General features: G+C 42.8%; 1 protein-coding gene across 3 annotated transcripts in view; it reads right to left on the bottom strand.

The window, feature by feature from the left end:
• The window catches only part of SPOP (speckle type BTB/POZ protein), an 82,147-nt gene extending 74,368 nt beyond the window's left edge, over positions 1-7,779 (bottom strand). For 2 of the 3 annotated variants that reach the window (XM_004012788.6, XM_027974688.3), the window contains exon 1: positions 7,613-7,779. The gene's annotated coding sequence lies outside the window, so the exon portion shown is untranslated. Of the gene's footprint in view, positions 1-6,344; positions 6,450-7,612 lie in introns of all 3 variants that reach the window. The other variant, XM_042255839.2, reaches the window with a different exon arrangement.
• Between the last annotated feature and the right edge of the window lie 4,226 nt (positions 7,780-12,005).

Genomic DNA, 12,005 nt, shown 5'->3' with positions numbered 1-12,005 from the left:
AGAAAAATATCTACTTCTGCTTTATTGACTATGCCAAAGTCTTTGACTGTGTGGATCAAAACAAACTGGAAAATTCTTCAAGAGACGGGCATACCAGACCACCTGACCTGCCTCTTGAGAAATCTGTATGCAGGTCAGGAAGCAACAGTTAGAACCGGCCGTGAAACAACAGACTGGTTCCAAATAGGGAAAGGACTATGTCAAGGATGTATACTGTTACCTGCTTATTTAACTTATATGCAGAGTACATGATGAGAAATGCTGGGCTGGATGAAGCACAAGCTGGAATCAAGATTGCCTGGAGAAATACCAATAACCTCAGATATGCAAATGAAACCACCCTTATGGCAGAAAGCAAAGAACAACTAAAGAGCCTCTTGATGAAAGTGAAAGAAGAGAGTGAAAAAGTTGGCTTAAAACTCAACATTCAGAAAACCAAGATCATGGCATCTGGTCCCATCACTTCATGGCAAATAGATGGGGAAATAGAGCAAACAGTGAGAGACTTTATTTTGGGGGGCTCCAAAATCACCACAGATGGTGACTGCAGCCATGAAATTAAAAGATGCTTGCTCCCTGGAAGAAAAGCTATGACCAACCTAGACTGCATATTAAAAAGCAGAGACGTTACTTTGCCAACAAACGTCCGTCTAGTCAAAGCTACGGTTTTTCCAATAGTGACATATGGATGTGAGAGTTGGACTATGAAGAAAGCTGAGTGCTGAAGAACTGATGCTTTTGAACTGTGGTGTTGGAGAAGACTCTTGAGAGTCCCTTGGACTGCAAGGAGATCCAACCAGTCCATCATAAAGGAAATCAGTCCTGAATATTCACTGGGAGGACTGATGCTGAAGCTGAAACTCCAATACTTTGGCCACCTGATGTGAAGAACCGACTCATTGGAAAAGACCCTGATGCTGGGAAAGATTGAAGGCAGGAGGAGAAGGGGACGACAGAGGATGAGATGGGTGGATGGCACTACCAACTCACTGGACATGAGTTTGAGTAAACTCCAGAAGTTGGTGATGGACAGGGAGGCCTGGCATGCTGCAGTCCATGGGGTTGCAAAGAGTTGGACACGACTGAGTGACTGAACTGACTGACTGAGGAATTAGTTTAGACCCTAAAACAAGTTTAGAATATAGCTCCACTGTATCTTTCCCTTGTATTAAGTTTCATTAGTGTGATGGGTTTTCAGGAAACACTGAGGATGTATCAACATTTTTGAGTCCACAGCACACAACAGAAATCCACAGCATTTAGTGCTGTTCCAGACCATGTGTTAAGACAGCTAGATATTAGAGCTCATGGCCTATGTGAAAATTTTCCTTAATTATGAACAATTTGTCACTTTTTCATGATGAAATCTAGTGATAATGAAAAATATATGTTATTACAGCATAATCTTACATAACACTCCAACTGTGTTGGAGAAACGCATGTAAATAAGGAAAAGGGAGGAAAGACAAACACACACTTATACATGTACGCACAAAGGTATATAATGCTCAAAACCCCACATCTCGAAAATATTATATACAAATTTTGTTTATAAGTTTCATCTTGTATTTCATCTCAGAAAAAAAGCAAGTTTGCTCATGAGAAAAGAAATTCCCCAGTCTCTTCTATGCTGTGCTGTGCTTAGTCATGTCTGACTCTCTGCCACCCTATGGACTGTAGCCCGCCAGGCACCTCTGTCCATAGGAATTCTCCAGGCAAGAATACTGGAGTGGGGATTCATGTCAATGTATGGCAAAACCAGTACAGTATTGTAAAGTGAAATAAAGTAAAAATAAAAATAAACATAAAAAAGAATACTGGCGTGGGTAGCCATGCCCTCCTCCAGGGGATCTTCCTAACCCAGGGATCGAACCCAGATCTCCTGCATTGCAGGTGGATTCTTTTACTGTCTGAGCCACCAGGGAAGTCCAGTCTCTTCTATAGCTAACATTATATTAATGATGTGGGGTTGGGAAGCAATGCTCTCTTGAGATACTAGCTGTTTTTCACAAAGACTACTCAAGATAAGAAATCTGTGAGGTCTAAGATTCAGGATCCAACAATGCCAGTGACACAGAAATGAATCAAACACTAGGTGCACTGTGTTAAAAGGACACCTTTAATTGCCAGAATTGGGGGCCAGCAGCTCCATACGGAGATGAACAACACAGTTTATTAAAACGGAAGGAAGTGTACTATAGATACATAAGCATACAGAGGTGAGGTGAGGGGACATCTGAGACAAGAAAAAAACAAAGTGATTCAGCGACTTCCTCTCTTAGAAGCTCATATACCAAGTGTAAAAGGCTCCCAAAGGTCAAACATGGGACATTTTGAGCACCCCCAAAAAAGTCTGTAATTATTGGTAAAACACAGAGTAAATTAAAATCCATGAGTTTATAAAGATACCAAAACAGAGCAAAAAAAAAAAATCATTTCCTATCATTAGAGGTATACGAACATCTTACTCAGAAAATTGCTAAAGGATTCTGAGTAAATTAAGAATTTATCTGAACTTTCGGAAAGAAATGATAATCTATTCCTAACTGATTAGAGATATCTTCACAGATGATGGAAGGCTAATCAATGTAAAAGGAATGCTAGAATTAGAAAATTACCATTTTGTAATAACCAAAGAAATAGCTGATTCAGGCAAAGATTGTTATCAGTAGGTGATAAAGGCTACTGAAGAAGCATAAGAGTATTGTGTCAAAGTGTCACTACTCTACAGATTACCTGCTAATTACAAAGTCTTTACAATGGAGAGATCTGGTATTTATCATCTTGAACAAATAAATCCATCACCATTCACAGTCAGACATTATGACGTGATGTTTCTCTTATTGTGATGTGACATGAGGCACAGAGCATCACCTATGAAGTATTATTACCAAAAATGTTTAACTGAATCTAACCAAGACTTCACTGCCAGTTTGTAAGGAAATATGGGGATAAGGGAATAAATTAAATGAAACTAAGAGGAAATTCCAGTTTCTCAGAAAACTCTAGAAGTGATATATTCTACAAGACAAATGGCCTGTCTGCAAAAGGAAAGACTGCATCGCTCCTAAATAAAGTGTTCTAGATTTAAAACGAGACTAAGGAAACATTTTTGGAGAAAAAAATACCAATAGCTAACAAGTGTTGTGTTGGAGAAAACTGGGAAAACCTGAACATGAACTAGATATTAGGTGGTACTGGAAAAGTATTGTTAATTGCCTCCGTTGTGACAATGTATTGTAAGATCAATGAACTAAAACAATGTCTATTTTTAAAAGATACATCAAAGTATTTAAAGTATTAACATGTCATGACATCTACAATGTAAAGATTTATATATTATATATAAACACTTATGCACATATAAAGTGGCTTCCCAGGTGGCTCAGCAGTAAAGAATCTGCCTGCAATGCAGGAGACCGGGGTTCAATCCCTGAGTTGGGAAGATCTCCTGAAGGAGGGCATAGCAACCCACTCCATTATATTTGCCTGAAGAATCCCACGGACAGAGAAGTCTGGTGGGCTACAGTCCATAGGGCCACAAAGAGTTGGACACAACCAAAGTGACTGAGTTCGCATGCATGCACATATATAGATAAAACAAATACAGTAAAACATGAAAACCTGTTGGAATCTAGGGAGTAATTGGTATAAAGATGACAACTGTACTATTCTTTCCATTTTTCTGTATGTTTACAATTTTTTACCTAGACAGCTCAAAATGTACTTCCTTTCCTCCAGGAAGGCCTCCCAAATGAACTCTCTACTCTCTCACAATTCATAGTGAAGCGCACATTCTGCAACTATCATTAAGAGTACCAGTAGCAATATTCTGTGCAGGCACTCAGAAAAGCATCTTAAATAACTGGGTTAGTCTTTTAATTTCTCAACAGAGTAGCAGTTCACTTGTATAAACAATCTTGAGTCACAGCTCTCAAAGGGAGATCATCAAACATCACTTATGGGCTTACAGAATTTCCCATGGAGGAACACTCAGCAAGCGTGATAGGGAGAAATTAGAATACAGGTTCTACATGTCTTCCTGGCATTGCTTTTAAAAAGCCATGCTATCCAGGCATATGACTTTATTCTCATGAGATTATTCTTCAGTCCAACACTTTCACCACGACCCCTGATCTGCAAAAGTGACAGTATTTATCCACAATTACAGGGGATAATGAAGCTTAACAAGCTACATAATGAACTTTAAAATCTTACACAAAAGAGTACACAAAGTTTTACTGTTTTAGTTGTTGTTGTTTTTTTGGCTGAATTGTGAAGCATGCAGGATCTTAGTTCCCTGACCAGGGATCAAATCCATGCCCACTGTACTGGAAGCATGGATTTTCCACATTGGACTGCCACGTAAGTCTCCTGCAGGAAGTTTAAAAAATCAGATAGTACAGTGCTGGTGAAGAAAAAGCAAGATTCACACTCCTGGCAAGAATATAAATTAATACAACTTTTATGAAAAGCAATTTAGCAATATTTAACAATATTAAAAATCCATATAGCTTTCCACCTGGAATTAATCCAACAGACACCGATGTACATAAAAAGGACATGTGAGGAATTAATTGTAGCACTGGAAACAACCTAACTATCCAATAAAAGCTGGCTGGATAATCGCACATCTATACATCAGAATATCTGCCAGCTTTCAAAACGGAAGAGAAAAAAAAAAAAAAAAAAAAGGGAAGAGCTACTCTATGTACTGTATGAAATGACAGCCAAGATATACTAAGTGAAAAAAGGAAAGTGCAGAATAGTAGGTATAGAATCTTACCATTTGTATAAACAACAATTAAAAACAAAAAACACCAAAGAATATACAGTTGTATATGCATGTAATAGCCTTATCTATGTCAAGGTACACAAGATACAGGTAACAATTTCCTTCGAGGGAGGTATCTAGAAGGATGAAAGGAGGACAGAAGAGGAAAGGAGGACATACTCCATGTAGTTTCTGATTTTTGTATCGTATGTGTGTACATGTGTTATCCATTTTAAAGAGTTATTTTTTTAAACAAGGCTCTACACCAATTTAGGGCTTCCCAGGTGGCGCTAGTGGTAAAGAATTCATCTGCCAACGCAGAAGACATAACAGATGTTGGTTCAATCCCTGGGTCAGGAAGATCCCCCGGAGTAGGAAACTGCAACATGCTCCAGTGTTCTTACCTGGAAAATTCCATGGACAGGGCAGCTACCGTTTATGGGGCAGCAAAGAGTTAGACAGAACTGAGCGACTGAACACACTGCACCAATCTGAATTATTTAATTAATACTTATCTTAACCTAAAAGCATTTCATGTCTTCACACCATACAACTTTTTTATGAGACTTCAGTAAATTCAACCAAATAAAAACAAAGCACCCTATATGACAGAAGTCTACCGAGAAGAAAAATGGACATTTATTGCCTCCATTTTACTTCAAAATTTTACCAGACTAGGGGACTTCCCTGGTGGCCCAGTGGTTAAGGCTGTGCTTCCACTGCAGGTGGCCAGGGTTCAATCCCTGCTCTGGGAACTAAGATCCCGCATGCTGCATGCATGGCCAAAACTTTTAAAACTTAAAGAAATAAAAAAGATTTTACCAAACTACCTGACAGAAGTCTGGACATAGGCAACATTAAACATCTCCAAGCACTAAACTAACCACTACGAAGAGCTCTAAAAGGATAAGTCCCAAAGTATCAAACGGACATCAACCACCCCCAGCCTAAGCACGAGGTGGTCACAATAACTTATACTTCTCAGTCTTCACACAAGAAAAAAGATGAATGTCCAGCTCTTTCAAAGGATACAAGAAGATATATGCCCCCCAAATTCTTGCCCTTCCCGTGTCATTGCTTGGCTCTAGCTGTAACCATGACAACAGAAAACAGCAGGAAAGACAGCTGAACCATGCAAAGGCCAGAGTAAAATGAGGAAGTAAAAAATATATATATATATTTTAAAGCCCAAGAACTTAAGGCCCTAGAGTTAAGAATGACAGCCCTTTCTCCCCAAAAAAAGCCTTGAGAGATGAGTATCAAAGAAAGAACACAAAGGAAAGAAAAGAGAAAATAAGGCTTCCTAATAATATGTCTGACTCAATGGACATGAGTTTGAGTGAACTCCGGGAGTTGGTGATGGACAGGGAGGCCTGGCCTGCTGCAGTTCATGGGGTTGCAAAGAGTCGGACACGACTGAGTGACTGAACTGAACTGAACAATGTGTCCCATTCCTAAGTTATCCAGACAGGAAGCAAGGTTGGCAAAGACAACTAAAAGAACACAGAAAATGTGCACCACCACCAGCCCCCAACAATTTAACTATTCACTTCAATGCTATTCAGCAAACCTTTTGCTTGTAAGAGTTTATCATCTCTTCATCCTGTTCTGATGGCAGCAACTATTCAAGAGTGGCAACACAGGAGCAAATAAGGGACCATGTATAATCTGCCAACTGAAAACACAGGTTCTAGATCACTGAGATATTACTGCACCTTAAAGTTCATTTTAAAAATTGCTCTTTGTTATTTGCAAATGTGAAAGAAACACCACTGTTGTTACTTAAAACTTCCACTGGCTAAGTTATTGTTCACCAGTAGTTTCAGATTGCTTTTTTCATGTGCTATTCAAAACATCAATAATGTACAGCTAAAAACGGAAGCACTAAAGAAGATCTTTTACCAAAAAAGAGGCAAATAGGTCACGCCGAGGAGGGCTAGAGATCAGAGAACACAGATGTCTTGATTTACAGTTACTACTCTAAGCATTATACTCTTTGCTCTTTATCTGGTTCTGTGAGAATAATAAATAATTTTACTAAAAGGAATCCCCCCTTACTTTCTTTTTTATGGCCCTAGTCCTCCTTAGAAAGGCTACCAAAATCCCTTGCCAAAACAATTGCCACCTACTCCTAAATTTAGAGGAGGTTTGCATTAGCGATGCAACATGACGATGGAAGAATCCGAGGAAAGAAAACGAATACCAGAACTAAAAGTTCCAATGACAGTTTCCAAAGAAGGGTCAGCGTGGGGAATGCTGGCTCTCGGAGGCGTTTGGAGCCTGGGAGTCCCTATGACAACACAAGACGTGAAAGGTGCTTTGTCATAAATTCCCTCAAATAATTTACACCCTCCCTTTTGCAGAGAAGCAACAGGCCCACTATCTGGCACCAAGTCTAACCCACTGCCTAGGAAGAAGGCGGGCGCGCGGTCAAGTGGCTCTTTATCCCGCAGGTCCCTGCAACACAGCGATGCGCATGCGCCCCGAGGGCAGCGACCAAGCACCCCTAGCTCGTTCACACTCGAGCATGCGCAGTCACCCATCTCGCCGCAGGCGACAGCTCACTATTTAGCAAGGGGGATGGGACTGGGAAAATTATGGGGGGGGCCGAAGGCAGGGGGCGCGTTTGTGTCTCCTGAATGCTTGGAATTAGAAGAAGGCACGACTGCTGGCATTCGCGGGCCATGTAATCCGGGATGTGGGAAATGGGGCAGAAAAGAGTCTATGTGCGGCGCGGGGTGGTGGGGGGGAGAGTGGGGGGTCAGTCACCTCTTAAGGGAGACACCCCCCCACTCAGACAGGACAACCCTTTCCCTCGACTTTCCTCCCCCCACTCACCTGAGAGCGGCGGCGACAGCTGCTGGTCCCCGTCCCCCTGCGCTCGCCTCATACTGTCCGCAACATCCGGGACCTGCGAGACCGCCGATACACAAATACACACACACAAGGAGCGCGCACACTCACACACACACACACACACCGAAACACACCGGCCGGGGCGTCATGGCGTCAGCACGTCGACGCAGCGAGCGCGTACCCGCCGGGGCCCCACCCCGCGCGGCCTCCGCCTCCTCTACTCCGCTCCCCTCCCCTTGTTAGATTCTCCAGCTCCTCCTCCCTCTGCCTCAAGACTCCGCCTACCTTCCCTAGTGCGCATGCGTCCCTTGTGTCGCCAGGGCCCGAAGATTTGAAGGGAAGGAGGGGCTTGGGAAAAAAGAGGCGGGAAGTCGCAGAGGGTCGCGTGTAGGGCGAGGCAGGCTGCGCAGAGGTGCGAGGACGAAACAGCGACTGACCAAGATTGGGAGTCGGGATGAGCGTAACAATAAAGGCATTTAACAACAGCACCTTATATTCGCTAGCAGCTTGTGGATTACTAAGGACGTTTACATATATTATCTCATTTTTCTAACCAGTTCTGTGTCAGTAAAATATTTTGAACTTTTTGAAGATGTTAGACACCTTTAAGTAACTTAAAAACTTGAGCTTTTGGAAACAAAAACAAAAAGGCCCATTCTTTTGTGGTAAGGTGGGCATGTAGGTGGCTTAACTGATAGCAATCTTATTCAGGGACAATTTATTTTCTTGGACACCTGGGTCCCCAGTTGGTCTCACATCCTGTCTCCTAAGGACTATCATTGATTGCTGAGTTGAGTAAAAGAAATATATCTCAGGGATTTCCCTGGCAGTCCAGCAGTTAAGAAAGACTCTGTGTTTCTGCTGCAGGGGGCATTCGTTTGATCCCTGGTCAGGGAACTAAGATTCTGCTTGCATGCTGCATAGTGCAGTTAAACAAACTTAAAAAAAAAAAAAAAAAAAGAGGTCTCAGAGCATCTGGGAGAAAGAAGTTACCTTCACCAGTGATGGAATATTTCATCTGTTATTGCTACAATTCTTGCCTAAGCTTAAACTTTAAAAATTTTATTCTTACTGAATCGAGCCAAATAATCTGGAGCAGGCACTGTCTCTTTTCCATACTGAGGTTGTATCATTATGTAGACACACAAACACAAATGTGTGAGGAAGCATCTTATCCAAAAAAGCAACCAGATAAACCTGTGGGTCATGGGGGTGACAAAGTATGAACCCTGCCTTGGGGATAGCTACTGGAAGCTCTGCTTCTGTGGGACTGTCTCCAGGACACGGTGCTCACTATGTCCTGCCACATGTGTCCTGGGGCCCCTTGGCTGGTGAGTCTGTTCAGCAGGGACAGCTGGAAGTACATGAGCCAAACCACATGGGAGGCTGTGACAGTGCCAGGCTGTTGTCCACTTTCAAATACACAAGCAGACTCTACAAACTATCCTTGGAATGACAGACAAAACACTCCTAAAGCTTCTTCAACCCATATTTTAGCCAAAATGATCAAGAAATGGAGATCCTAGACTTCCTGGTGGTGTATGGATAGGAATCCGCCTGCCAGTGCAGGAGATGTGGGTTCAATCCCTGGTCCAGAAAGATTCTACGTGCCTGGAATCAACTAAGGCTGTGCGCCACAACTACTGAAGCCTGTGCTCCTAAAGCCTTGTGCGCCACAAGAGAAAGCCACCACAATGAGAAGCCTGCACACCACAATGAAGAGTAGCCCCTGCTCACTGCAGCTAGAGAAAGCCTACACAAAGCAACAAAGACCCAGCACAGCCAAAAAAATATTTATTTTAAATGGAGATCCTAAATTCAACAATGGTGTGGTTACTATCCCTGCACCACTTAAAACAAGTACTTTTGTCACCTATTAGGCTGATGCTTGAAACTTTCCAATAGATTTCACTCACTCATCGTAATCATCAACAAACATTTCATTCCATTATCTGAAGGCATCAAGGGTGTTGGTCCTTGAATAAATGTAGAGTGCCCCACAGGCAACCCAGTAACCAGCTACAAAGAATCGATTCCTAGTGTCACTGAAGCTGTTAATTTCCTGTTCTCTTGACTTCAGATTTCACAGGATGGCAGGGAAGAAAGAAAAAGTGTACCACTCCTTGGATGGAGAAGTATGGAAGTGGGGAAGGGGTGCTCAAAGGGGAGCAAATCTGCCTGCAATGCCAGAGACCTGGCTTCAATCCCCGGGTCGGGAAGATCCCCTAGAGAAGGAAATGGCAACCCACTCCAGTATTCTGGCCTGGAGAATCCCATGGACAGAAGAGCCTGGTGAGCTACAGTCCATGGGATTGCAGAGTCGGACACAACTGAGTGACTAACACTTTCACTTCTTTTCATTCTCACTTCTTGGAGGGGGAAGCATGGAGGTGGGGAAGGGGTGCAGAAGGAGAGTACTGGAGGCATGGTCAACATACTTTAGCTACCTCACAATTGGGGCTAATCATTACAGTTTAGTGAGGTTCTGCCTGGGACCTGGGAAGTGACACCTCAGAGCTGGTGAGTCTGCACTAGCAGCTTGTCCCAGCTGGCTCTGAATCTCTAGAGATCTGGAAGGACGTAAAAGTCCTATGCCCATCTGTGGCCTGGTGTGATGAGGCTCCCATTCTTCTGTGTGGACCATACCGCCCACCTGAGACGTGATCCCACCAGCCTCTGTACAAAGGGCTTTGATTTGGTGTGGATCTGATTAAATGACTGTAGATGTCCTTGGAAGCACTACGTGGAAGAATTTTAAACAGCTTCTCCTTTTTAATATGCACTTCCTCTTCGGTTTTAATTATTTTGTTCCTACATTTTCCCTTTCAATTTACTAAAATCTAGAAATGTAATTAGAGCAGAGGCTGGGCTCAGAGAAAGCTGCCAGGATTTCTACAGCATGATTAAATATACTAGGCATCCCTTTAGTGTGGGACTGAAAAATAGGATTCTCATTATTATCTTTCCTTATCCAGGAAAGAATCAGCACCACGTACAGATATGGATTTATTGAAAATGCAGCACTAATTAAAAACTCACCCAGTCTCTTGATGAGGATTGGTTGGGGCGGGGGGAGTGCAGTTATTTAAGTATTTCCTCCATTGACTGTTTTGTTGTTGTAACCACAAGCAAGAACCCCCCCGCCCCCATTCTTCTATCCTCAAAATAAAATTCTCTTCCTCATGAGGGACTTAATGAGGCTTTTATCTATGCCACAACAATCAAGCTTACAGTGGCACCAATTCAATTCACTGCTCTTTGTGATGGTAGGAAACACGCAGAACTCGTTTTCTTAATCCAAAACACAAATGACACAGTGTTCTTCGGCCATCATGAGCCAGGTCTGGGCAAGGAATCTGTCCCAAAGACCCCTAAGATGTCTGGTATTTATTCTGCCTACGAGGATCTTCAGTTCCATTTTACAGTCCAATAAGCAAAGGCATGGTTTTCGAAGGGGTAGGGGAGGCAGAGGCAGGCAAGAACGCACAGAGCATGAGCAGAGGCGTAGGAGAGGGAAATGCAGGAAGGAAGATCCTTAGGAGCGGCATGTGTGTGCTCTCAGTCTCTCAGTTGTGTCTGATTCTTTGTGACCCCATGAACCAGGCTTGTCTGTCCATGGAATTTTCCAAGCAAGAAGACTGGAGTGGGTTGCCAGCAAAGTCCTGTCTAAAGAGGCAGATGACACCCCCTGAGATGCGGGTGTAAGACTACACTCAAGGAAGCATACCAACAAGAACACACTGATTAGATCATGCTAAGGCTGCGATGGGGTTAATAGAAAATTGACAGCGACAAAATATTTATTGATTAAATTTCATAGTGGAACAGCTGTGGCTTAATGAATGAGCTCCAGGCGCTTCGCCTGGAGACTCAAGTTCAAACCCAGCACTAACGCTTACTAAATATAAACTTGGACAAACCTCATTGAGCTTCAGTTTTTCCATATGAGCAATGGAGAAAATAATGTCCACCATATCATGTTGTTGTGAGAATTAACTGAAATCATATTTGAACATATCACAATCACTATACACAGACTAGGATAGACCCCACTTATTTTTAGATGTGTGACTGAATGTGGATTTGGGGTAAGTGTTCACATGCCTGCTGGTCTTCAAGCCTCACTCTAATTGGTGCGCCATCCTTGCTCGTTTCCGCTATGCCCTTCTTTAGATTTGTTCAGGAAGCATGGAACCAAGGAAGCAGCATGGGCTTCTCGGCCAGAACACTGACACTTGCTAGGCGGGGCCCCTGACAAGCTCCTTGGAGTCTGTTTCCTCAGAGATAGTCAGGTTTCTTGTTGCAAGAACTCCCCGAATACTGGCTGCATCAGCCCCAGCTGGAATTTACTGAAGACATATCTCTGGCTCCCAGA

This window comes from Ovis aries, chromosome 11, assembly GCF_016772045.2.
Source record: "Ovis aries strain OAR_USU_Benz2616 breed Rambouillet chromosome 11, ARS-UI_Ramb_v3.0, whole genome shotgun sequence".
NCBI lineage: Eukaryota > Metazoa > Chordata > Mammalia > Artiodactyla > Bovidae > Ovis > Ovis aries.
Note: the sequence above shows the minus strand (reverse complement) of the source record. Positions and strands in the feature narration are given on the sequence as shown.